Here is a 22,444-nt window from a genome sequence, read left to right as displayed (position 1 = left end):
TAGAGGTTCACAGAGTTACATGGAGAAGAGAATAATGAGGAGGGAGATAGGGGTAACCAGGAGGAGAAGAGGGGGAATCAAAAGGGAAGAGAGCAATCTAGCCAGTAATCAATTCCCTATGTGCTCTCCACAGTCTTGAACACTCAGAGAAGTTCACAGAGTTACATAGAGAAGAGAAGAGGGAGGAAGGAGATAGAGGTGACCAGCAGGAGAAGAGGGGGAGTCAAAAGGAGAGAGACAGATCTAGCCAGAAATCAGTTCCCTAAGTGTTCTCCACAGCTCAGAACACCCAAAAAGATTCACAGAGTTGGGTAGAGAAGGGAATGGAGAAGGAGGAGATAGAGGTGACCTGGGGGAGAAAAAGGAGAGTCAGAAGGGGGAGAGAGCAATAAAGCCAGTAATAACACTCCTAAATAAAAATGGGTACTGAAGATTAGATTCTTAAAGGTACAAAATTAATTACAAAAACCAAAAAGCAAAACATTAAAAATCTATAGTAGAGGTTGCTATGTCGCTTCAGTCATGTCCGACTCTGTGTGACCCAATGGACGGCAGCCCACCAGGCTTCCCCATCCCTGGGATTCTCCAGGCAAGAACGCTGGCGTGGGTTGCCATTTCCTTCTCCAATGCATGAATGTGAAAAGTGAAAGTGAAGTCGCTCAGCCGTGTCCGACTCTTCACGACCCCATGGACTGTAGCCTATCAGGCTCCTCTGTCCATGGATTTTCCAGGCAAGAGTACTGGAGTGGGGTGCCATTGCCTTCTCCATAGTAGAGGTTAGACTCTCAAAAATACAAGATTAAAAAAAAAAAGTCCAGGTTCGATGCACGATACTGGATGCTTGGGGCTGGTGCACTGGGACGACCCAGAGGGATGGTATGGGGAGGGAGGAGGGAGGAGGGTTCAGGATGGGGAACACATGTATACCTGTGGCAGATTCATTTCAATTTTTGGCAAAACCAATACAATATTGTAAATTTTAAAAATAAAATAAAATTAAAAAAATAAAAAAGTCACAAAAATTATAAAAATATATATATGACATTTGCTTTTTTTTGGAAGGCAATATTATGTTATAAAAATGAAAATTAAAAAGTAGTAAATAACTTAAAAATTAAGCAAAATAAAAATTAAAGAATTATAATAGTAAGATGTATCTAGGAATTTCTCTGGAGCTGTTAAAGACAGTGTGAGGTCAGTTCAGTTTCAGATAGGTCCTTGTTCCAGCTTATATTTCTTCTCAAGGTCTATAGGCCCCTTCCAATGTAGTCAATGGTAACTACCGGGTTTTAATCTGTTGCACCTGTCACTTCCAGAGCAGTTCCCTCTTCTTTGTTTATTTTGGCTTCTTCCATTTGCAAGTCTCTTCAGTGTCTAATTTCCGTCCTGACACAAGGGGGTGTAGGAGGTCACTTATTTGGGCTCACTTGTTCAGCTGTGCTGTGGGAAGGGAGGAACACTGCAAACAAATATCACTGGCATGTGTGGGTAGTGCTCATAGTGTCTGGGCCACTTTGGGTTTGCCCCCACTCATGGCTTGTGTGCTTTCCCATTCTACACTGCTCAGGCTCCAGGTTGCTCTGCAAGGGAAATGTCTAAAGCGGGCCCTGGGTTGCATGCTCTTCCCAGGTCTAAGCTGCTCAGGTTCATTTTCTCGGGTACACCACAAAGGCAATAACTCGTGTGGGTCTGCATTTTGTGCCCTTCCCAGGTCTGAGGAGCTCAGATGACCACGTGCTTGGCAAGCACAATCTCCCAGGTGTGCGGTGGGTCTTATCACCTCCCTGGTCCCAGTCCCTCGGTTTTCTGGGTGCAGTGCAGGAGCGCTGTCTCAGATGTGCCATGTGTCTCCTGTGGGGACCTGATCTCTGACTGTGACCCTCCTGGTGGATGTCAACCATCCAGGATCCCAGAAAGACTTGGTTAGTAACTGGGAGCCTGCTCACAGTTTGGTGGAGGATGTCATCTCTAGGGTTGAGATGACCATCACCTTCTGGCTCCTCCAGCAGAAGGAGGGGCCGTCTGCAGCCAGCTAGCTCTCCTTTGATATTCGCTCAGTCCTTTGTTCTGTAAGCAGACCAGGCTGTAACTCAGAGCTTTTTGCAGGAAGGTTCTCTCTCTCTTTTTCTCTCTCTGGCTATTCCACAGTTTTGATTGCTATTTCACTTTAGCTACCTCAGATTTTCCTCAGGGCATTCAGGCCCAGTCTGCACCCTAAGCTTGCAACTTGAATCTCCCTGTTTAACCCCTGCTCGCTGCTGGTGGATGCAAGTGTCCTGGCCACCTCTCCACTGGGAGTCGTGTCTAGGCGTGTAATGTGTGGGTTCTCTTTTTTTTTCCTCCCAGTTATCTTGCCCTCCGAGATTCCAAAACTCCCCACAGACCCGCTTGTGAGAGGGTTTCCTGGTGTTTGGAAACTTTTCCTCCTTCACAACTCCCTCCCCAGGATAGGTCTCTGTACCTAACTCTTTTGTCTCTCTTTTTGCCTTTTATATTTTGTCCTACCTCCTTTCAAAGAGAATGGGCTGCCTTTCTGGTTGCCTGGTGTCCTTTGCCAGCATTCATAAGTTGTTTTGACATATTTGCTCAGCGTTCAAATGATCTTTCGATGAATTTGTGGGGGAGAAAGTGGTCTCCCCATCCTATTCCTCTGCCATCTTAGGACCAGCCCCCCTCTTTTCCTTATTGATGATGATTAGTCTTTTAAGCATACATAGTACCATAGAAATTTAAAAGAATTTTGATGACTATTAAGATATTAAATCCTTTGAGGTAGACAGAGTGGAGTATTTATCTTAACATTTTTGTTGATAATGCAACTGACTCATAGACTATAAAATTGTATGCTTGAGTATGGAGGGCTTCCCAGGTGGTGCTATTGGTAAAGAACCGGCCTGCCAATGCAAGAAAGAGATGAGAGTTCAATCCCTGGGTTGGAAAGATACCCTGGAGGAGGGCATGGCAACCCATTCCAGTATTCTTGCCTGGAGAATCCCATGGACAGAGGAGCCAGATGGGCTGCAGTCCATAGGGTTGCAAAGAGTTGGGCATGGCTGAAGTGACTTAGCATGCATACAAGTGTATGGAATTAGCAGTAGAATCAGAATAGAAATATAACATTTCTGAGTCCATATTTAGTGCTTTCACAATGGCAGAAAGGTGAAAACTGCTATATTGAATACTGAGTGAATACATTTAGATGTGAGGCACACAAAGATGTTATATAACTATTTCTATGACTGTGAGCTTATTTTATTTTCTTTTCTGTACATGACTTTCCTTACCTGTAAAAAGAAGGTAACGATATTATTGGCCTAATAAGTGTGATGTAAGAGTTACATGACATTATGCATATAAATAACTTAGCATGGTGTCTGATATAATAAACATTCAATAATAGTTAGCCATTACTATTATTATTATTGTGTGGGAAATCTGACTTAAAATTATGTGGCCATGACATAAAGACAGTTGATCCATCTGAAAAGAAGGCTTTCCATTTACAACTTGACTTGGGAAGTTTAAGAAACAGCAAAATGGTTTATTAAAAAATAATTTATTGTAAAATTATAGTCATAAAGCAGTCCCATTTTTATCAATCTAAGAAATTATAAAATAACATTGTATTTAGCTGTAATATACTCAATAAATCTTTTTAAAAATTATCTGTTTGAATATAACATTATTTGATATTTTTTGTTATAATATTTTAGAGAATGCATTTGATTCCTCATTTTCCCACTGTTGGATATTTGCTGCCTGCCAATTTCCAGATAGTCCTAAATACATCTCAATTGACCTTTTTCTACATTTGAGGCAAATCAAGGGTAGGTAGCATATGTAAATATTCAGCAGTCTATATCTGAAATAAGTGCCAGGAAGACCACAAACTAAGAAACAGTATATAGAATGTGAAAGATCCTGAGGGCAGAGGCTACAATCATAATAGAAAGAAAAAGTGAATCATATAAATTGTGTTGAAAACATTACCAGCTTCACATCCATTTCTGTAACCACATTTGTATGCATAAGAAGTAGCCCAATCAGCAGAGTCATTGTCAAGTATGAAGAATTACAACATGTGTCTTGATCTATTCTGCTGGCACATTCAGTACAGTGACATCTTTTGGGGAATATCCAAATTGTGGCTGCTGATCTGGAAATTAAATTGCTGGACTGGTATTCATTTATTCATTCATTCACTCACTTTATGTAGCATAGAGCTGATTCACTTAGTTTCAAAATTACAAACTCCAAATTAGATAAATATTTATGTTATGCTGTAATTTTTAGCGTTATGATTGCTATCATTTGTTGCTGTTCTGACAGGCTATGAAAGAGATGTTTGGTCTTTACTACATAAAAGTATAATAAATTAATGGAAACTACTGTGCTAGAGAAGTAATAGTGCATATATTTATGAATGCTGATAGGATGCCTGGTTGCCATCCAGGAATGGCAACTAAAAAATGTTAGGACTAAACAATGTTTTCACCCAAAATGAATTTCATCTTTCACTCTGTAGTCCTAATGAGCCAAGGGACTGAAATATTCAGGACCAAATGCTTACCTGTGAAAAAGCAATGTATTGCAAAAATATGGGTGCTAAGGTAATCAGTCCTGGGTGTTCTTTGGAAGGAATGATGCTAAAGCTGAAACTCCAGTACTGTGGCCACATCATGTGAAGAGTTGACTCATTGGAAAAGACTCTGATGATGGGAGGGATTGGGGGCAGGAGGAGAAGGGGACAACAGAGGATGTGATGGCTGGACGGCATCACCGACTCGATGGACATGAGTTTGAGTGAACTCCCGGGGTTGGTGATGGACAGGGAGGCCTGGCGTGCTGCAATTCATGAGGTCACAAAGAATCAGACATGACTGAGCGACTGAGCTGAACTGAACTGAATATAATGATTACAATGTTTGGTTAGCCCTATAAATCAGAAACACATTGGTATGTAAAGCAGACTTCCTTTCTTGCTCTCATTACTTTTTGAGGGCATACCAGGTCATTCTTACTGTACTGAATTTACAAAATGTAAGAAAATACAATTGTTACTTGATTATATTAGAATATGTTCTCCATACCATTCAATTTTGGCCTCTGTGATAATGATTCTTTGCAGCTATACTTAACAATGTAATAATTGCTTCCTTCTCACCCAAGTTTATGGGCTGTTTGTGATCCAAGTCTCTTTTATTCCCTTCCATCTCCCCTCCCTGCCAGTGTCTAACATTATATATCACCTTTAACAGTTGTTCAATATGTGTTTGTTAAATGGAAATATGCATGTAAAGACACATGATTAAATAGGCAAAATTCAAAAAAAGAAGTGAAACTTGGTCACATATTAACTTGGTCATTTATTAGAACCCAGGCTTCCTTGAGTTAACATTTATACCCCTTAGTTTATAAAATAGAAAAAAGGAAATGTCTGATTTTAGTTCAAGAATTATTATTAAAATAATAGATCAATAATACTAAATTTATTTGAGATTATATTTATAAAATAATAGATAACACTTATTGAATAATTTGAATGTCCAATACTGTACTATACACACATACCATCTTATTTAATTTGTATAACTATGTGAGATGGCTACTGTTATTATTCTGATGTTATAGATCAAGATATTATACTACTAGTATGGGGGATGGTAATGTGATTTTCCCAAGAAAAAATCTGCTATATACACTGGCTATAAGATTTCAGCCAAGAAGTCCTGACCCTGGTGCTTACACTCTTAATGCTTGCATTTTTGGGGAAAAAAAGGAACTTTTGAGTGTTAGGAGATGATTAATCACTATAAAGAATTTGGTACATTTTAAAAGAAATGCCCCATCTCCCAGATAGGTCAGTTGGTAAATAATCTGTCTATTGTGCAGGAGACCCTGGTTTGATTTCTGGGTTGGGAAGATCCTCTGGAGAAGAGATAGGCTACTCACTCCAGTATTCTGGCCTAGAGAATTCCATGGGTTGTATAGTCCATGGGGTTGCAAAGAGTCAGACATGACTGAGCGACTCTCAGTTCAGTTTAGTCACTCAGTTATGTCTGACTCTTTGCAACCCCATGGACTGCAGCCCACCAAGCCTCCCTGTCCATCACCAACTCCTGCAGTTTACTCAAATTGACATCCATTGAGTTGGTGATGCCATCCAACTATCTCATCCTCTATTGTCCCCTTCTCCTCCCACCTTCAACATTTCCCAGCATCAGGGTCTTTTCAAATGACAGTTCTTCCCATCGGGTGGCCAAAGTATTGGAGTTTCAGCTTCAACATCAGTCCTTCCAATGAATATTCAGGACTAATTTCCTTTAGGATGGACTGGTTGAATCTCCTTGCTGTCCAAGGGGCTCTTGAGAGTTTTCTCCAACACCACAGTTCAAGAGCATTAATTCTTTGGTGCTCAGCTTTTTTTTTTTTTTTTTTTTTTTTTTTTTGGGGGAGGGCTTCCCTGGTGGCTCAGACTGTAAAGCATCTGCCTGCAATGCGGGAGACCCAGGTTCGATTCCTGGGTTGGGAAGATCCCCTGGAGAAGGAAATGGCAATCCACTCCAGCACTCTTGCCTGGAAAATCCCATGGATGGAGGAGCCTGATAGGCTACAGTCCATGGGGTCACAAAGAGTCAGACACAACTGATCGACTTCACTTTCACTTTCAGCTTTTTTTTTTATAGTCCAACTCTCACATCCTTACATGACTGCTGGACAAACCATAGCTTTGACTAGACAGATATTTGTCAGCAAAGTAATGTCTGCCTTTTTTGTAAGCTGTCTAGGTTGGTAATAGCTTTTCTTCCAAGGAGCAAGTGTCCTTTAATTTCATGGCTGCAGTCACCATCTGCAGTGATTTTGGAGCCCCCCAAAATAAAGTCTGTCACTGTTTCCCCATCTATTTGCTGTGAAGTAATGGGACTCGATGCCATGATCTTTGTTTTCTGAATGTTGAGCTTTAAGCCAACTTTTTCACTCTCCTCTTTCACTTTCATCAAGAGGCTCTTTAGTTCTTCTTCGCTTTCTGCCATAGGGTGGTGTCATCTTCATATCTGAAATTTTTAATATTTCTCTGGGCAATCTTGATTCCAGCTTGTGCTTCATCCAGTCCAGCATTTCTCATGATGTAATATAATTTTTCATATACACAATACCCCATCTCCAGACAGTACTTGCCCTGTTATTTCATTATGAACAAGTTGTTTGTTTCATTGCAGAGGTAGTGCTATAAAGATATGGGATAATCTCTCATACTATCTTCCATCTTACTTGTTTGCCTTTTGTCTGTTTCTCTGTTTGCTTCTCCACTAGACAGATAAGGGTAGGAAAAGAAAAAAAAATCCCTGGAGAAAGACTAAAATATCAGATTTAACTTTGCATTTCAGTCACTCTTCCACTCAATAACACAGATAATCTAGAATTTAATATAATCCCTCCAGGCTGATAAACATAACTAAGGGGAAGACTTTTAAAGTTATTTAGAGCTCATGGTCTTTTTTGTAAACATCAAAAATTTCTTCCAATTCTTAAGTCCATTTTGGCAAATTTAATACATAATGTTACTGCTATTTTCATACCTGTAACTTAAATTAGAAATGAAATATATTTTCAGAAAAATTTAGTAAAGGCAGATCACATTCCATAATATTTTTTGTATCTGAGAAATATGGGTAGATTAAAAAGTGAATCCTGAAGGGAAAGAATAACCTCAAGAAATGAAAGATGCAATTGTTCATAAGTCTTAGCATATTGAAAGAATATTTCTACACTTTCTTATTAAATTTAAAAAGGTCACCTTTTCATTTTACTAATATAAATGGTTTGCAAGGTTGTGTATTTTATTCCTAAGGAAAAAAGTGGATGAATCATATCACAGAATAAGAAATAAAATATGGGCTAAAATAGTAACAATTTAGATGGAATAATATACATTATTTTTCAATTATTTTTGTAGCAGGTTTTTCCCTTGAATGACTCAATTAATGTGGGAGCAATTCATGTGCTGATTGATTGACTATGCCTTTCAAATGAAGTATTTGCAAAATTTTGGTATCAGATGGATTCAACCTAAAGTGGTCAGTGTTCAGTGATTGGCTTGCTGAGCTGATCGTCTTGCATCTGAAGCATCTGTAACACCTCCCTTTCAAACTGTGGATAATGGAGAGGGGCTAGAAGCCTCTGGGCCATTGTTTGGCAGCACTTATCTATTTTTGCTGATATAAATCAATTGAACTATGTCCTCTTTTATTTCCTTAATATTAGCACTGTGGAACTTGACTCTCTCCTCCCTTGCCTTGATATTGTCAACCTTAACCTCACTCCTGAGGCCCCTTTATCTAGATATTGGATCTACTGAGTGTAGAAAAATTTGGGCCACATTCCTGGGGATTAGAGGCCTCTGTTTTTAGTGAAGGAGTGAAAGTAATGAAAATTCTCCAATGCCCTAATCTAGTTGTTTGCCTGATGCCTTTTGACATACCAGAGAGAATATCTATTATGTAAAATAAAGAGGTTAACTTGTAAACAGAAATATAAATGCATTCAGTGAAATGTTAATGAACACTTACTAAGTGAGTAGCAATTAAAGTAAACCCTTGGAGTTTCCTAAGATAGCATTTATAAATTTGTTGGCAAGTGGGAATGTCTGTTATGCATTGGTAATGAATGGAAATACATTTTGTAACGGTCACATTTATGAATTGAAGTTTGTATTTATAACTCATTCTTATTGTTTTAATTGTTTCTATGATCAAATCTTGTCATTTGATATATATTTTTTGTTTTGTGTTGAGATGGTACTGCCTCAGTCAGCTTTTAGAAGAAATGAAGCCTAAAATGTTGCAGCAAACACACACCACTGCCACCACACATACCCCATAGCTGCCTACAGTAATATACATTATTGACATGATTCAGTTTAGAGGGAAAGATGGTGTCACAGTGTTTTCCTTTGTACCTTTTTAGGTTGATTTTTTAAATGTATTTTAAAATCTATTAGTAAAGGAAGCAAACCTACCATTCGCACTGTTTGGAATGGGTGGTAACTTGAGGATATAAGGTGGCTACCTCTTTTTCACATTACGTATTACATGGAAAGGAAAGCACAACAATGCATTAGGAAGAGTTAATTCCCACTATTATTAACTCTCAGTGTTTCTGCACATATATACAAAAAGCTGTTCTTGTCACTCCCTGCAAACACTCAGTGCTCATTGGAGTACTATTGACTTGGCCCTAGCAACCACTGAGCAGGTGACTTGATTACCTGAAGAACTAGGCTAACCACTGCTACAAATACCTAGTGTACATGAAATGGTAATCATTGCTTTCCAGTCTATTATTAGATTAACTTCATAGGGATAGCTTTTTTCTTCTGTGAGTTGATGCATAAATGATATGCTTTACCCTCTAATAAATCGAACAGCAGAGTGGCTATGACATGATGTTCATAGCCCTTGTTCCCATGACAGATTATTTTTGATTGCTACAGGAGTTTGAAGCAGCTTGAAACCATTAGAATTCAAAGGCATCACTGAAATGTTACAGCATACCTGCCTCATACAGAATATTTCTGATTATGAATTATGTTCACAGCTTTTTGCTACATGATCTCCAACATCACTCAGTAACCAATGTAGGAAACTGATTACAAATCATCAATTGAGTTGAAAAAAAATTTTACACCAAGGTATAATAGAAGATTGATGCCTCTTCCCCTTGAAGATTTCTAGCATTGTTAAATGTCACCAAGGAGATTTTCTATCAGTACTTTGTATCTAACTACATTAAAACTTCCTTTCCTTCTTATGAGTTACATTAGGAAGGCATGATGTTGGATGTGAAGCCTCTTACATAGGTAATTCTAAGTACATTCTTTCTGTAGCTGAACGATTTTATTTTTTCAGCAAATCAGTAACTTGTTTCATGTTGTTATTTTTCCTTTTTACCTCAATATATGAAGTTTCTCTTCCTGATGACACAAATCCAATCTGTATCCTTTCTTATCTTGTGAAAATGGCTTAAGTGGTTAGTAGAAAATATGATCTGAGCATGCTTTTTCAAAGTTGTGGGACCTTGAAGCTTTCAGCTTTTGCAGGCCTGATTCCAAGTGCTTCTTGATTCCATCTCAATTTAATTTTAGGAAGAGATCTATGGGTTAAAATAAAGATAATTTATTTTCCTGGGATATTCTTGGTCTATGATTGTTCTGACTCCCTGTCTTCTTTTGTGTTTTATTACTCTCAAAAGTGCCTTTATTTGAAAGATAAATTATGTAGTTATTAAGCCATGTAATCTTTATATAAATAAATTTATCTTAGTGTCTTTTGAAGTTTAACATGTATAGAAGTGAATTCCATTATTATTTATTGTTCCTCTCACTTCCATAGCCAATACCTATCAATTAACACTTTTCTGACTGGAAGAAAAAAAGAGGCATATTATGCATAACAGGCACCTCATTTTAGATACTCATATGGAGACAATTGGAATGCTAAAATGGGTCTTAAAATTTTTTGTACCCACCATTGATCCTCACCCTTTCCAGTGGCTAAACTAGCTGTAATGTAGCACTTAAAGTTCTCCCAATTTTCTCTAGATCATCATACTGTAAAGTGCTAAGACACAATTAATGATATGTTTCTATTCATTGTATTAAGCATTTGGCATTATTGCAAAACACCCCAGGCAGCAAAACTAATGAGGGAGCTAAAGATGGGTCTATTCTTAGGAAAATTAAAATGCAAAGAAAGTATGAATTGCTTTAAACAGAAATTTTGAACATTTAAAAATTTAAAGGTAACAATACAATCCATACCATGCAAATGCATGGTATGCTTGACTATAGCTACATATGAAGTAAAACGTGCTATAATTTGGTTGAAAATGTCTTTATTAAATTTATAGCCGGATTTGTTACAGAGAAGGTAAAGTTACTGTGAATCTAATCTAATCCGATGGTTGTTAATTCTCCACCCCAATTTAAAAAATAAATGGACTTTCCTGTATTCTATATTTAGTGTATAGTAGCAGCTTGACAGCATTGAAAGTCCCATAGGAATACAAAAATGTTCCTAACATAATGTTTATTGTTACTTATGTAGTATATTATAATAACTAAATATACATCAGATAATATACTGTGTAGTATATAATCAGGATCCAAGCAACAGATACATTTAGGGGACAGAGTTTATTTCAAAGAAAGAAAAAAATGTACATAGCAATAATAGATAAGTAAGTGAGTTTAGATGTTTAGTAGATAGGTAGAAAAGTTAAGTAAGTAGTTAGATAAGTTTAGAAGTCAAATGTACTGGATATAACTTATTTCATCCAGTTGGTTGTAAGTCTAAATGCAATGAACAGTTGATTCTTATTTCCAGATTACTTAGATCTTCTTGGTAGCAAATAGCCTTCCTTGACCATCAGTTAAAAAACACTCTTTAACTGTATATATAAAGTTATAAGGGTTTCCTTGGTGACTCAGATGGTAAAGAATCTGCCTGCAATGCGGGAGACCTAGGTCAATCCCTGGGCTGGGAGGATTTCCTGGAAAAAGGAATGACTACCAACTCCCGTAGAATTGCCTGGAGCATTCCATGGACAGAGGATACTGGTAGGCTACAGTCCATGGACAGAGGATGCTGGCAAGCTATAGTCCATGGGGGGTCACAAAGAATCTGACACACCTGATTTTCACTCACTCACCAAGTATAAATCATTCATGGATAACAATAGGAAGAAAAAACATGTCTGACTACTGAGGTCAGACCACCACATTCAGTAACTATTCAGGACAAATTTTGTGTTTGCCAATGTGCTTTAAAACAGGTTTCTTGTGTGTGTGTGTGTGTGTGTGCGCACGTACATGGTAATATTTGATTTCCCTAATGTAGCTAATTTAGAAACATTTGATGACTGATATATTTATTATATAAAGGTTGTACAGACTTTAATGAGAAGTAATACAATTGTTTTTATGCTTTAGTTGGGTTTGTTATTGTTTTCATAAGTATCAAAAGGAAAGGTGTAATCATATCATCCAGAGGAAGTCTGTATAAAATAATAACATAATAATATATTATACAAAGTATAAAACATTTTCTTATTGAAATGTATGTTTTGCTTTACTGTCAGTTCACTTTATTATTAATATTTTTTTCCATGTACATATACAAAATGAAACACTGTATTACATGAAGAGTTCTCCTGAACAGATTTTTTTACAGGGGCATTATTAGCCTGTATTAATATGTCTTTATGATAGAAATGAGGGCATATATTATTTTACTCATAAATTATAAATTGGGATGGAGCTGGATAAGAGAAAGTAGTTATCCTAGCTTCTGTTGTTATTTAGAGAGTATCATGATATTTCTTTTCTTCTGACTCTGTTATGGCAGCATGATGCTATAGAATGAGACCGGATTGGGTCCTAGCTAACAACCAATTAAGTGTCATTTCTGGTAAGTCATATTTATCTTCTCCAAGGAATATGTTTCTCATCTGTAAGATATACATGATCACCCTTGCCTTGTTTAAGTACAAATGAATGAATGGTGTTTGAAAATACGTTGAATGATACAAAATACTTTATTCAGTACTATTCTTATATACTTTGATTTTTTTTTACTCTTTGTCAATATTTTAATATGAATGTATGCTATATTGCAGAATTAGGATGTAGATTCCTTGTAATGTGAAGGAAAATATATTGATTTTGTGGCTGTCATACACTAACTCATGAGTTGAATGATTTTTTCCCCTGACCTATGAAATGCATTTCATTACTACCAAAAACATATCACTCATCCCACTATTTATAACCCAGATGGCTAATAACATATGGAATAAATCTTATACACACATGTCATGTAACAGGTTCCTCATGCCATAGCATAATACCTTAAGTAATACCAAAGCATACTTCTAATGACTCCAAACCTATCCAAAATCACATGCATGCTGAAAACATTTTGTTATTTGTAATTTTGTGTATTTTCTATATTAAATGTAAAAGAGATGAGTTTTGTAGAAAGATATTCCTTTCCATATATGAGAAATATATTTTGAAGCTCACGCATGCTCTCAAGAGTTAATGTTTTCAATATTTACAAGAGCAAATCATTCTGGAAACCATAAATGCTATAAATGCCATCAGCTGGGTGGTCAGCCACCATTTGGAAAAAGTCTTCTTCATGTTTCTATCATCCTATAATTTACTCCAGTAGAAATTAAAGCAAAATTTGTATCATTGAGAAGAAAAATGCTAATTGAAACCATGTAATAAAAATGCAATTTAGCAGAACTATTAGTTTTGTTTTTTTACTATTTGAAGCCTATTATTTTTAAAATTACTTCAGTATTAAAAAAGCTATAAAATTGTGCTGGGTGTCAGCACATCATGTCTTCAAACACATTTTTAATTCTCATTTTCCTTTGATTAAATAAGAAAAACTTTATTAATTAGAAGCTATAATTAATTAAATAAACTCCAATTGAATGTTTTTTATTTTTATGTTTTTGTATCCATTTTCAAAAGTGCATTGTAGACTTTTCAGAACTAGTGACAGTGGCTAATATGTTCATTCCACCCAAATTTAATGCAGTGCAAGGGAAAATAGTGCCGATGTTGTGTGAAGCACCATTTATTTTCAGTTTTTAAACCCAGTGTGTTTACTAAGTTAATATACACTTTAACTCCAGCATCTACAATATCTAAATTAGATTTGATCAGCATAATTTCCCAACCAATACAGAAATTATGATTTGTGCAGTAGTTATTTCAACCCACAGGCTCTCAAAATACCTTAAATGATAATGAGTAAAAGTAAGACATCCAATTTAAAGGCATCACTTCTCTATGTGAATGATGCTTGTATTTATTTTGATAATAGATCTTTTATAGAATCCTAGAAAGCTAGAGTTTGCAATCACTCATGTAGTACACAGTGCCAAACTCCAGTACTGGAGAATGGGAGTGATGGAAGTTTACAATAGGGAAAACTCTTCTCTTTTTCACATGGGTAAATTACTCAATAGAAGCAGGGAGATGACACTAATTCATAGCCTAAAAGAAAATTGTTGAGCACTGTATAGTCAGAATAGGCAATTCTTTTTAATTTAAAAAGTATGTTAACATAATCATTCTCTTAATCAGTTTGGGCTATAAAAAGTACCCATAGATTGGGTGGCTTAAACAACAAGTATTTAAATCTCATAGTTCTGGGATGTCTAAGATCAAGGTGCTAACAGATTCAGTTATTAGCGAGGGCTGCCTTTCTGCTTTATAGACAAGTGCCTTTTCATTGTATCGTCACATGGCCAAAGGAGGTAGAGAGAGAAATAAAAAGAGAGAGAATGAAAGGAGTGCTTTTTCTCTTGTTATAAAGATATTAATCCCATCATGGCGCTCCCCCCCCTGCATGACCTAATTAACTGCTGAAGGCCTCACATTCAACATTAGGGATTCAACATACGAATCTGGGGGGACACAAACATTCAGTCCATAGCAATCAAGTAAGAACAATAGAAACAGCTTCACAAGTGCTTACTGTAAGTTAGGAACTGTGCTGGGTGATTTCTATCCATTATCTCACTTAACTTTCACAAAAAACTTATGAGAGAGTCATCATTATCATTGTTTTATAGATGAAGAAACCAATTCAGAGACGTCACAGTGCTAGTGAATCAATGTTAAATCTATCTGAATTTTCCAAGATCCTTCCCTTAACTACTGAGCCACATTACCTTTCTTAAGTTCTAAATTCCAGGTGTAGTATCTGCCAGTCACTGTGGGATACTGGGATAGCAAAAAGAACAAGTACCTTTTTCCTTCTGTGCCTATAGCCCATTTTAAACTGGGACAGATTGCTTAATTAACTTCATTGTGTCTCATTTCTTCATCTACCTAATGGGGATGATATCTCTGTCTGTAGGTCATTGGGAGAACAAAATTTGGCGAGAGACCAGCTGGCGCTAGAGGTAAAAAACTGCCTGCCGATGAAGGGGACACGAGATGTGGGTTCGATCCCTGGTTTGTGAAGATCCCCTGGAGAAGGGCATGGCAACCCACTCCAGTATTCTTGCCTGGAGAATCCCATGGACAGAGGAGCCTGGCAGGCTATAATCCATAGGGTCTCAAAGAGTCAGACACCACTGAAGCAACTTAGCATGCATGCACATGAGTGGGCTCTGAAAAAATGCATTTATATCCAGAAGTCAGTGGCCTTGTAAATGAATTTATAAACTAAGACAAAACACCCCAATAATACATGCTTCTCTTATTTTCCTCATTTTTCAATATTTAAGAGTGAGATGGTATTTTATTATTTTATTGTTCATGGGGATGAATACTATTATACTGCTGCCTGTCTGGAAGGTTGAATTTTCAAGGATAAGGTGCATTATTTTTTGCCTGTAAGATTTGTGTTGGTTGTTCTTTTTTTCCTCTCAATTAATCTGTGACAGTGAGATTGTCTGTTTCACTGTGAAGAGACAACACAACCTCATTTTGTTGGAAATGACTTAGGGTGGTTTCCCAGTTACATGATTCATATAAATGGTTCATAGCTTTAAAGAAGAGTTAGGAAGGTTTGAGCAATGAAGAGCTCTTCTTTTTTGCATTATAACGAGAAATGGTATACCTAATCACATCAAGGTTTTCTGAAACCTCTTAACATAAATGACCTACATTTCATATTTGAGCCACCTGCTTAATGTTACTTAAAATTATGTATACATATAATACAGATACATTAATAGCAAATTAATGGAAAACATGGAAACTTCTTATTAGTTTGGAATGGATATATATATATATATATATATATATATATATATATCAATCTCTTATTTCCTAACTAAACTTTTTCAGAGCAGTAACATTGTTTTATGACATATAACTTTCAAAAATCAAAACAAATTATTTTATAGTTTTAATCAAAGATTAAATTTTAAATCTTATAATTTTAATCCAAAGAAAACCATTAAGATGGTTTTCAAAAATTAATCCTAAATTTGAATGGTAACCCAGGAGGTTTGTGTTTGAATGAAGTTAATTGATATGCAGCTATAAAAGGGCACAGAGTTTCCCAGGCACTCCTTTTATAAGTTATTATTCTTAACAACTACAGGATTTCTTGGTAATGTCTGTATTGTATCATTAATGCATTTTTATCATCTTAATTTCCTCATTCAAAATCCAACATGTATTGGGAAGTAAGGAGATGAAAATAATTCAATAGCAAAAATATGATTGTATTCCCATTTCTTTAAATATTCAAAGATATAAATGATAAATAGCCAATTTTAACTTGACAGGCATATACAGAGGATTTGGACATTATGAGTATATTTTGTTGCACAAGGTTTTAGACTGATCTGGGTTTCTTTAAAGAATAAAGGAAATCTATTTTCTTATTAGCCTTATGCAGGGAAATTTATCTTATTTTCTGAAATAGAATAGTATAATATATAATATGGATATTCAGAAGATACTGAAAATTAATTTTATGTAGAGTAGTAGGTGGTTTTTATGGAGTCAAAGCTGCTGACCTAATTTTAAGGAAATTTTATTATTTCATGAATGCTTACTGCAATAATATAGAAACATCAATTATGTTTGGATTAGAAATGAACACTAAAGAAATAATATTAATTTTATAGTACTTATAATTTAAACGTTTATTGCCATCTTGGAACTACTACTGCTTTTTTTTTTTTTTAATTCATTTAATTTTATTTTTTTCCTTTTCAATATTGTATTGGTTTTGCCATACATTGACATGAATCCACCATGGGTGTACATGTGTTCCCCACTCTAACCTCCCTCCCATCTCCCTCCCCATCACATCCCTCTGGGTCATCCAAGTGCACCAGCCCCAAACATTCTGTATCTTGCATTGAACCTGGACTGGCGATTCATTGCACATATGATACTTTACATGTTTCAATGCCATTCTCCCAATCATCCCACCCTCGCGCTCTCCCACAGAGTCCAAAAGACTGTTCTATACATCTGTGTCTCTTTTGCTGTCTCGCATACATGGTTATCATTACCATCTTTCTGAATTCCATATATATGCATTAGTATATTGTATTGTTGTTTTTCTTTCTGGTTTACTTCACTCTGTATAATAGGCTCAGTTTCATCCACCTCATTAGAACTGATTCAAATGTATTCTTTTTAATGGCTGAGTAATATTCCACTGTGTATATGAACCACAGCTTTCTTATGCATTCGTCTGCTGATGGACATCTAGGTTGCTTCCATGTCCTGGCTATTATAAACAGTGCTGCGATGAACATTGGGGTACACATGTCTCTTTCCCTTCTGGTTTCCTTGGTGTGTATGCCCAGGAGTGGGATTTCTGGGTCATATGGCAGTTATATTTCCAGTTTTTTAAAAATTCTCCACACTTTTCTCCGTAGTGGCTGTACTAGTTTGCATTCCCACCAACAGTGTAAGAGGGTTCCCTTTTCTTCACACCCTCTCCAGCATTCATTGCTTGTAGACTTTTGGATAACAGCCATTCTGACTGATGTGAAATGGTACCTCATTGTGGTTTTGATTTGCATTTCTCTGATAATGAGTGATGTTGAGCATATTTTCATGTGTTTGTTAGCCATCTGTATCTCTTCTTTGGAAAAATGTCTGTTTAGTTGTTTGGCCCATTTTTTGATTGGGTCGTTTACTTTTCTGGAATTGAGCTGCAGGACTTGCTTGTATATTTTTGATATTAATTCTTTGTCAGTTGCTTCATTTGCTATTATTTTCTCCCATTCTGAAGGTTGTCTTTTCACCTTGCTAATAGTTTCCTTTGTTGTGCAGAAGCTTTTAAGTTTAATTAGGTCCCATTTGTTTATTTTTGCTTTTATTTCGAATATTCTGGGAGGTGGGTCATAGAGGATCCTGCTGTGGTTTATGTCGAAGAGTGTTTTGCGTATGTTTTCCTCTAGGTGTTTTATAGTTTCTGGTCTTATGTTTAGATCTTTAATCCATTTTGAGTTTATTTTTGTGTATGGTGTTAGAAAGTGTTCTAGTTTCATTATTTTACAAGTGTTTGACCAGTTTTCCCAGAACCACTTGTTAAAGAGATTGTCTTTTCTCCATTGTATATTATTGCCTCCTTTATCAAAGATAAGATGTCCATAGGCATGTGGATTTATCGGGTTTTCTATATTGTTCCATTGATCTATATTTCTGTCTTTGTTCCAGTACCATACTGTCTTGATGACTGTGGCTTTGTAGTAGAGCCTGAAGTCAGGCAGGTTGATTCCTCCAGTTCCATTCTTCTTTCTCAAGATTGCTTTGGCTATTTGAGTTTCTTTTTTGTATTTCCATACAAAATGTAAAATTATTTGTTCTAGCTCTGTGAAAAATACCGCTGGTAGCTTGATAGGGATTGCATTGAATATAGATTGCTTTGGGTGGTATACTCATTTTCACTATATTAATTCTTCTGACCCATGAACATGGTATATTTCTCCATCTATTTGTGTCCTCTTTGATTTCTTTCACCAGTGTTTTATAGTTTTCTATATATAGTTCTTTTGTTTCTTTAGGTAGATATATTCCTAAGTATTTTATTCTTTTTGTTTCAATGGTGAATGGAATTGTTTCCTTAATTTCTCTTTCTGTTTTATCATTGTTAGTATATAGGAATGCAAGGGTTTTCTGTGTTTTGATTTATATCCTGCAACTTCACTATATTCACTGATTAGTTCTAGTCATTTTCTGGTGGAGTCTTTCGGGTTCGCTATGTAGAGGATCATGTCATCTGCAAACAGTGAGAATTTTATTTCTTTTCCAATCTGGATTCATTTAATTTCTTTTTTGGCTCTGGTTGCTGTGGCAGAAACTTCAAAAACTGTGTTGCATAGTAGTGGTGACAGTGGGAACCCTTGTCTTGTTCCTGACTTTAGGAGAAATGCTTTCAATTTTTCACCATTGAGGAAAATGTTTGCTGTGGGTTTGTCATATATAGCTTTTATTATGTTGTGGTATGTTACTTCTATTCCCATTTTCTGGACGGTTTTTATCATAATGGATGTTGAATTTTGTCAAAGGTTTTCTCTTGGTCTATTGAGATAATCATATGGTTTTTATTTTTCAATTTGTTAATGTGGTGTATTACATTGGTTTATTTGCGGATATTGAAGAATCCTTGCAGCCCTGGGATAAAGCTCACCTGGTCATGATGTATGATCTTTTTAATATGTTGTTGGATTATGTTTACTAGAATTTTGCTAAGGATTTTTGCATCTATGTTCCTCAGTGATATTAGTCCGTAATTTTCTTTTTTATTGTGGTATCTTTGTGAGGTTTTGGTATTAGGGTGATGGTGGCCTCATAGAATGAGTTTGGAAGTTTAGGTTCCTTTGCAGTTTTCTGGAAGAGGTTGAGTAGGATAGGTGTTAGCTCTTCTCTAATTTTTTGGTAGATTTCAGCTGTGAAGCAGTCTGGTCCTGGGCTTTTGTTTGCTGGAAGATTTATGATTACAGTTTCAATTACTTTGCTTGTGATGGGTCTGTTAAGATTTTATATTTCTTCCTGGTTCAGTTTTGGAAAGTTGTACTTTTCTAAGAATTTGTCCATTTCTTCCAAGTTGTCCATTTTATTGGCATATAGGTGCTGATCAGATCAGATCAGATCAGATCAGTCGTTCAGTCATATCCGACTTTTTGCAACCCCATGAATTGCACCACACCAGACCTGCCTGTCCATCACCAACTCCCGGAGTTCACTGAGACTCACATCCATCGAGTCAGTGATGCCATCCAGCCATCTCATCCTCTGTCGTCCCCTTCTCCTCCTGCCCCCAATCCCTCCCAGCATCAGAGTCTTTTCCAATGAGTCAACTCTTCGCATGAGGTGGCCAAAGTACTGGAGTTTCAGCTTTAGCATCATTCCTTCTAAAGAAATCCCAGGGCTGATCTCCTTCAGAATGCACTGGTTGGATCTCCTTGCAGTCCAAGGGACTCTCAAGACTCTTCTCCAACACCACAGTTCAAAAGCATCAATTCTTCGGTGCTCAGCCTTCTTCACAGTCCAACTCTCACATCCATACATGATCACAGGAAAAACCATAGCCTAGACTAGACGAACCTTTGTTGGCAAAGAAATGTCTCAGCTTTTGAATATGCTATCTATGTTGGTCATAACTTTCCTTCCAAGGAGTAAGCATCTTTTAATTTCATGGCTGCAGTCACCATCTGCAGTGATTTTGGAGCCCAGACAAATAAAGTCTCTTATGATCCTTTGTATTTCTGTGTTGTCTGTTGTGATCTCTCCATTTTCATTTCTGATTTTATTGATTTGATTCTTCTCTCTTTATTTCTTGATGAGTCTGGCTAATGGTTTGTCAGTTTTATTTATCTTCTCAATGAACCAGCTTTTGGCTTTGTTGATTTTTGCTCTGGTCTCTTTTGTTTATTTTGCATTTATTTCTGCCCTAATTTTTAAGATTTCTTTCCTTCTACTAACCCTGGGGTTCTTCATTTCTTCCTTTTCTAGTTGCTTTAGGTGTAGAGTTAGGTTATTTATTTGACTTTTTCGTGTTTCTTGAGGTATTCCTGTATTGCCATGAACCTTCCCCTTAGCACTACTTTTACATTGTATCACAGGTTTTGGGTTGTTGTGTTTTCATTTTCATTCGTTTCTATGCATATTTTGATTTCCTTTTTGATTTCTTCTGTAATTTCTTGGTTACTCAGCAGCATGTTGCTCAGCCTCCATATGTTGGAATTTTTAATAGTTTTTCTCCTGTAAATGAGATCTAATCTTACTGCATTGTGGTCAGAAAAGATGGTTGGAATGATTTCAATTTTTTTGAATTTACCAAGGCTAGATTTATGGCTCAGAATGTGGTCTGTCCTGGAGAAGGTTCCATGTGCGCTTGAGATAAAGGTGAAATTCATTGTTTTGGGGTGAAATATCCTATAGATACCAATTAGGTCTAACTGGTCTATTGTATCACTTAAAGTTTGTGTTTCCTTGTTAATTTTCTGTTTAGTTGATCTATCCATAGGTGTGAGTGAGGTATTAAAGTCTCCCACTATTATTGTGTTATTGTTAATTTCCCCTTTCATACTTGTTAGCATTTGTCTTACATAATGTGGTGCTCCTATGTTGGGTGCATATTATTTGTAATTTTTATATCTTCTTCTTGGATTGATCCTTGTATCATTATGTAGTGTCCATCTTTGTCTCTTTTCACAGCCTTTCTTTTAAAGTCTATTTAATCTGATATGAGCAATGCTACTCCTGCTTTCTTTTGGTCTCTATTTGCCTAGAATGCCTTTTTTCAGCCCTTCACTTTCAGTGTATGTGTCCTTTGTTTCAAGGTGGGTCTCTTGTAGACAGCATATATAGGGGTCATGTTTTTGTATCCATTCTGCCAGTCTTTGTCTTTTGGTTGGGGCATTCAACTCATTTACATTTAAGGTAATTATTGATAAGTATGATACCTTTGCTATTTACTTTATTGTTTTGGGTTCGAGTTTATACACCCTTTTTGTGTTTCCTGTCTAGAGAAGATCTTTTAGCATTTGTTGGAGAGCTGGTTTGGTGGTACTGAATTCTCCGATTTTTTGCTTGTCTGTAAAACTTTTGATTTCTCCTTCATATTTGAATGAGATCCTTGCTGGGTACAGTAATCTGGGCTGTAGGTTATTCTCTTTCATCACTTTAAGTATGTCCTGCCATTCCTTTCTGACCTGAAGAGTTTCTAGTGAAAGATCAGCTGTTATCCTTATGGGAATCCCCTTGTGTGTTATTTGTTATTTTTCCCTTGCTGCTTTTAATATTTATTCTTTGTGTTTGATCTTTGTTAATTTGATTAATGTGTGTCTTGGGGTGTTTTGCCTTGGGTTTATCCTGTTTGGGACTCTCTGGGTTTCTAGGACTTGGGTGATTATTTCCTTTCCCATTTTAGGGAAGTTTTCAACTATTATGTCCTCAAGTATTTTCTCATGGTGTTTTTTTTGTTGTTGTTGTCTTCTTCTGGGACTCCTGGACTTCGAATGTTGTTGTGTTTAACATTGTCCCAGAGGTCTCTGTGGAGAAGGCAATGGCCCCCCACTCCAGTACTTTGCCTGGAAAATCCCATGGATGGAGGAGCCTGGTAGGCTGCAGTCCATGGGGTCGCTAAGAGTCGGGCATGCCTGAGCGACTTCACTTTCACTTTTCACTTTCATGCATTGGAGAAGGAAATGGCAACCCACTCCAGTATTCTTGCCTGGAGAATCCCAGGGATGGGGAATCCTGGTGGCTGCTGTCTGTGGGATCACACAGAGTTGGACACGACTGAAATGACTTAGTAGCAGCAGCAGCAGAGGTCTCTGAGATTGTCTTCATTTCTTTTAATTCTTTTTTCTTTTTTCATCTCTGTTTCATTTATTTCTACCATTCAATCTTATACCTCACTTATCCTATCTTCTG

General features: G+C 36.5%; 1 protein-coding gene across 1 annotated transcript in view; it reads left to right on the top strand.

The window, feature by feature from the left end:
• DACH2 (dachshund family transcription factor 2) overlaps nucleotides 1–22,444 on the top strand; it is an 864,952-nt gene that overhangs the window by 399,441 nt on the left and 443,067 nt on the right. The window lies entirely within an intron of this gene.

The sequence above is a fragment of the Bos mutus genome, chromosome X (assembly GCF_027580195.1).
Source record: "Bos mutus isolate GX-2022 chromosome X, NWIPB_WYAK_1.1, whole genome shotgun sequence".
Lineage (NCBI taxonomy): Eukaryota > Metazoa > Chordata > Mammalia > Artiodactyla > Bovidae > Bos > Bos mutus.
The sequence above is the reverse complement of the archived record's forward strand: the minus strand, read 5'-3'. Positions and strand labels throughout refer to the sequence as shown.